The sequence below is a fragment of the Haliotis rubra genome, unplaced genomic scaffold, assembly GCF_003918875.1.
Source record: "Haliotis rubra isolate DU_JTF1 unplaced genomic scaffold, ASM391887v1 Scf365, whole genome shotgun sequence".
NCBI classification, from domain to species: Eukaryota; Metazoa; Mollusca; class Gastropoda; order Lepetellida; family Haliotidae; genus Haliotis; species Haliotis rubra.
Genome location: NW_025767041.1, coordinates 262,781 through 268,822, shown reverse-complemented (window position 1 = coordinate 268,822; position 6,042 = coordinate 262,781).

The following is a 6,042-nucleotide window of genomic DNA, read 5'->3' as shown; positions in this document are numbered from 1 at the left end:
TGTAGAGAACTTGATCCCCTTCATCAGGTGAAGGAGCAAGAATGTAGAGAACTTGATCCCCTTCATCAGGTGAAGGAGCAAGAAAGTAGGGAACTTGATCCCCTTCATCAGGTGAAGGAGCAAGAATGTAGAGAACTTGATCACCTTCATCAGGTGGAGGAGCAAGAATGTAAAGAACCTAACCACCTTCATCAGGTGGAGGAGCAAGAATGTAGAGAACTTGACCCCCTTCACTTGACCACCTCATCAGGGTGGAGGAGCAAGAATGTAGAGAACTTGACCCCTTCATCAGGTGGAGGAGCAAGAATGTAGAGAACTTGACCACCTTCATCAGGTGGAGGAGCAAGAATGTAGAGAACTTGACCACCTTCATCAGGTGGAGGAGCAAGAATGTAGAGAACTTGACCACCTTCATCAGGTGAAGGAGCAAGAATGTAGAGAACTTGACCACCTTCATCAGGTGGAGGAGCAAGAATGTAGAGAACTTGACCACCTTCATCAGGTGAAGGAGCAAGAATGTAGAGAACTTCACCACCTTCATCAGGTGGAGGAGCAAGAATGTAGAGAACTTGACCACCTTCATCAGGTGAAGGAGGAGCAAGAATGTAGAGAACAAGAATGTGAGAACCACCTTCATCAGGTGGAGGAGCAAGAATGTAGAGAACTACACCACCTTCATCAGGTGAAGGAGCACGAATGTAGAGAACTACACCACCTTCATCAGGTGAAGGAGCAAGAATGTAGAGAACTACACCACCTTCATCAGGTGAAGGAGCACGAATGTAGCAGAACTTGACCACCTTCATCAGGTGGAGGAGCAAGTTATTTCAGTAAAACACCCTTCCTTGTTTACAGATGTGCCATTTAGACAGGTAAGTGTCACATTGATCACAATCTCTCCAGGTACAGTAGTTTTGATACAAACCTGCCTACAGTCCAGTATAGATATGTGACAATTCCTCGAGACGGGATATAGCCTTTGTCACTGTTTTCCCCATCAACATCGGGATCTCACCCACATCTAGATAGTATGGCGACATATGCTGCTCCTCCCGTATATGATGTATAGGTATATGAACAAAAAATCTGTAAAAATGTTTTGTCTGGGAATTCTTTTGGGGTCGTAATAGTGACGTTGTTTTGATATGTGACTTTGTTGGTATTCTGAGATTCTCGTTTACATTACTTAGACCTGTGACACAAACAGGATTCAACCCTGGCATTGCTCCTCATACCATATGCATGTTGCGTAAAATGACAGTAAAACTTTAACTTCGACATTCTTTGAAACGCATAAATGTTTAAGTTTTCTCACACACTGTCCTCTTTGGGATAGCGAATTTCAAACAATTTAAACCAAGTCAATGAAAATAATAAAAATGTGAATGTGCATTTTGGGGCTTCTAATTCCGGCATAGTAGTGAGTTTTAGTTTTACACCGCTTTTAGCACTATTCCAGCACAGGTTTTCGGTGTGACGAGCGAACGCTTTTAACCACCAGGCTACCCCATCGTCACCCGGTATAGTAAGGCTATGCTTATGTGTCTAAACCCTTTAGAATATTACTGAAATACAGTCGGTGTGTTAAAAGTCAATTCCAGTCAAATGATTAAAATATATAGACATTTTATATAAATTACCCAAATGAATCCCATTAACACTTGTACCTGTACACACCTACAAACGCTTGTGAAAACAGCTACTTAAAGTTGCCTGTCACACACTGGAGAAAACCACAGAGCTATCCTGAAGAAAGTATAGAAACACCATTCCGAAGGAAGTAGAAAAACACTATCCTGGAGAATGTAGAATGACTATGTCCAATCCTGCAGAAAATGAACGAAATGCAAATATCGTAAGGAATGCCTTTGTAACATCGGAACTCAGGTCCAATGCTAGACCTAAACTGCTATGTATAACAACACTGCTTAAAATGCATAGCAACCAAACCTACGTTTCCTAAGAAAAAATATAATTAGATGAATTTACCATATGTTTTTGAGCAGGGAATTGGTCCCGACGTGCAGAAGTTTGGACCAGTGTATCTCCATGAGTGAAACGATCATGCGCACCCAACCTCAAGTCCCTAACCACAGGCCAAGCCTGTGACTGACCGAGTCACAATGGCCAAAAACTTACATTGAACAGTTTGAATTATACAAGCTGTCTACAGAAACTAGCTTACCCATGAGTTAGTAGATTTGTGCATGTTAATAGAGGTATTTAGGAAAATAAATGTTAAATATTGATACTTACGTTATTTATTATTTTTTTTAACAATATACTATTTACAAACATACTGCTACACAACCAACAATAGATGGATAGAGATGATATTTGGCCGCTTCAAACAGACTAGCTATCTAATATTATGACACAACTATGGCGATTGTTTCTAACCTTACAGATTGAATTGCATTAGATTTTGTTTCACGTAGGTCTTTACTCTCATTGGTCAGCTGAGAAGGCACACGTGACAGAAATGTTCATGATGTCCGCAGTTTCTTAAAACAATCCACACAACAATACGATCAGTCACCTAATCCCTTAAGGACAGTATTGTGTTTTTATGTAGGCATTTATCGCCCACACAAATCAATCAACTTTTATGACCATAAGTTTCAAATACATGCAAAACATTATGGGGATATTTTTCAGAAATATATCACATTTGAGACTATGGCTTCAAACAAATCCAGCAATTATGTATGGATAAACTAATCATGTCATATTGACAGACATTATGATGGGAAAACAATACATAGATTTCGTAATTGCTGTACGTGATGAGTTTCAAATAGGGCTGACATTTTATAATAGTTAGGATTGTTTACAAAATAATTCTTTGAATACATATTTCTGGAGGCAGAAACATTTAGTACACTGAATTAAATGATGAAATTAATCCCCGATTTGGGAGGGACTTAGTAAACAAAATCGTAGATTTGAGGGAATATTTTCCCAGCGACCTGTTTCAATTTATGATAATTTATGGTCAGCGGTATAAAATTTGATTAAAATATTACAGTGCTTTCTTCCTAATTTACGTTCCAGTAAAGAAATATTATAATGAGATTTCATACACTCATAGATAGTAGCTTAGAGGAAGATGATATGGGGTCGTTAAGCAATTCTAAGCTTAATATCATTTTTGAACCAAGATAATGAAACTATGTCTTAAAGAGTGCCATATATTAGACATACCAATATTATCTAATATGCATGATTTTAATGTAGTTGAGCCATTTATAGTTATGGTTGAATTTGTCAGTGATATAATGCTATTGACGTACAATTATAGTTTCCTGATACTGTGATACACATCAGTGTATTCAGCACGCTCTAGTAAACATGTATAACAGCTTGTTTTGACAAATCCTCCCTGCCCGATAATAGTGATCGATTAATCAACGTATTGTCAGTTAATCATCTGATCGATTTTGGGGGTTTCTTTTGTACCTCAAGTGATCTTTCGATAATTGCTGACATAACATAACATCTGTAAAGTACATTCAGCAGGTTAGACCTAGATATGTAAGGCAATCTTAGAATCGATTATTATCAAAGACTAAACCCATGCCAAATAGTGACCCTTCGTCAGGTAATAGTTTTTAATTCTGAAAAGTCTAGATAGGTAAATAAGCAAATATAGATTATATAAATAGATATATTTCATACGGTAACAACGGCTGATTTCATACATGGGATCCAGAACACAATGTGCACAAGTGCACGGATGATATACATGGCACCGACACATTGAACTCAGGGGAGACTGTGAAATATACTAGAATATTGCGACATATCATACAGGTTACCAATGCCTCTGTAAGGTAATTTGAGTGCTGTAACCACTAATGACTGTAATACACTCACACACAGAGCGACCCGTGAACATCCGAGGTAGAATTGATCTTCTGTAACCCATGCTTGGCGTAAGAGGCGACTAACGGGATCGGGTGGTCAGGCTCGCTGACTTGGTTACCACAAGTCATCGTATCCCAATTGCGTAGATCGATGCTCGTGGTGTTGATCACTGGATTATCTGGTTCAGACTGGATTATTTACAGACCGACCCCTGTCGTAGTATATAGGCTGGAATATTGCTGAATGCTGCGTAAAAATCAACTCAGCACAACTCAATCACAAATAGGGGATCGAATGAATGCCGACAAATACACATCGATCACAAGAGGGGCATAATAATGATGCAGTGTATGCTGTTGAGTTTCCTGAACAATGTGGGTGGTTCTCGTGTTGTGTATTGCAAACAAAGGTCATTCTACGTTCACGTAGTCGCTGGAACCTAAAGTACACGCTAACGTCAATGTTTTATATGTGTCAAGTCCCGCTCATACGTATAAACGTCGTCCATCCTTTACGTTATGTTTCCGGAGCATAACCCATGTACCATTCGGTATTTCCTGGAACAACTCTATATACAGATCAGCCATCCCCTGTGATGAACTGGTGGGTTCTGTTATCGAGGTGGTGTTGTTGTGTTTGACCTTAACAAGATGATCTGTGCCTTCATGCTGCGGTTTAGTCAGCTACTGTTGTACTCACACAGATTTATGTGCCATCCAGAGGTATGTCGCAAGCACGCACGCACGCACACACGCACGCACTCAAACACGCACACGCTCGCGTGCTTGTTGCCTAATGCACATAGTTAAAGGTTATGGGATACCGTTCATCTTCTTGTACAGGTTTTTCTCTGATAGTCGTTAGTATGCCATAAGCATATTTTATTACTGTAAACCAACCTACTGTTTCCTACCGCTACATTAAGAATTGAGGTGTCAGGTCAGGTCACTGCGACCTTTCTGCCGAACGATTAGAGTGTCGCTCACTGTATGGGGAAACTTTAACTTCGAAAACCTCACACAGCCACGAAAATGTAAACTCAGGTATTCCGAAAGACAGTTACGGGCAGATTATGTGAAAATCATCGTCAGTTTCTTGCTTCAATGTGATAAACATTTCGAACGCTCACTTTCCCCAGCCCGAGCCATACCCGGCCATCTAGTATACAGTCGTCAATTTGTTCCACCTGTCCGTCATATTACTCCCAGTTGTACAGACGTCGGGGCATGATATAGATACTGTAGAATGTACGGTTGTAGCAGTTTTTCGCAGTTTCTACGTATTGTTTGAATGTATGCTAAACAAGAGATTATCTAAACACATATATCATAAATATACGTTTCATTGTGTGGTAGATATCTGTCAGTGGGTCTCTTCTACTGTACGGAAGGTGCAGGTTTCACAGGCTCGCTTTCAAGCAAGTGCACGCAGAATGTGTCTAATACATATTTACACTGACACATAGGAGGTAGGGGCACGGGCAGTTGCATAACGATACTAGGTCAGTTGCATACCGACACTAAGGTACATGGATGCTGAAACCAGGACAGTTGCATGTCAATACTGCGACAGTTTCATTCTGAACTTGGACGGTTTCATACCGATACTACTACAGTTGCATACCGATACTGCGACAGTTTCATTCTGAACTTGGACGGTTTCATACCGATACTACGACAGTTGCATACCGATACTATGACAGTTTCATACCGATACTACGACAGTTGCATACCGATACTGCGACAGTTTCATACCGATACTATGACAGTTTCATACCGATACTACGACAGTTGCATACCGATACAATGACAGTTTCATACCGATACTACGACAGTTGCATACCGATACTACGACAGTTGCGACTACTACTACAGACAGTTGCATACCGATGCTACGACAGTTGCATACCGATACTACGACAGTTGCGTACCGATACTACGACAGTTGCATACCGATACTACGACAGTTGCATACCGATACTACGACAGCTGCGTACCGATACTACGACAGTTGCGTTCCGATACTACGACAGCTGCGTACCGATACTACGACAGTTGCATACCGATACTACGACAGTTGCGTACCGATACTACGACAGTTGCGTACCGATACTACGACAGTTGCGTTCCGAGGCTACGACAGTTGCACACGGAGGCAAATGCAGACGCATACTAG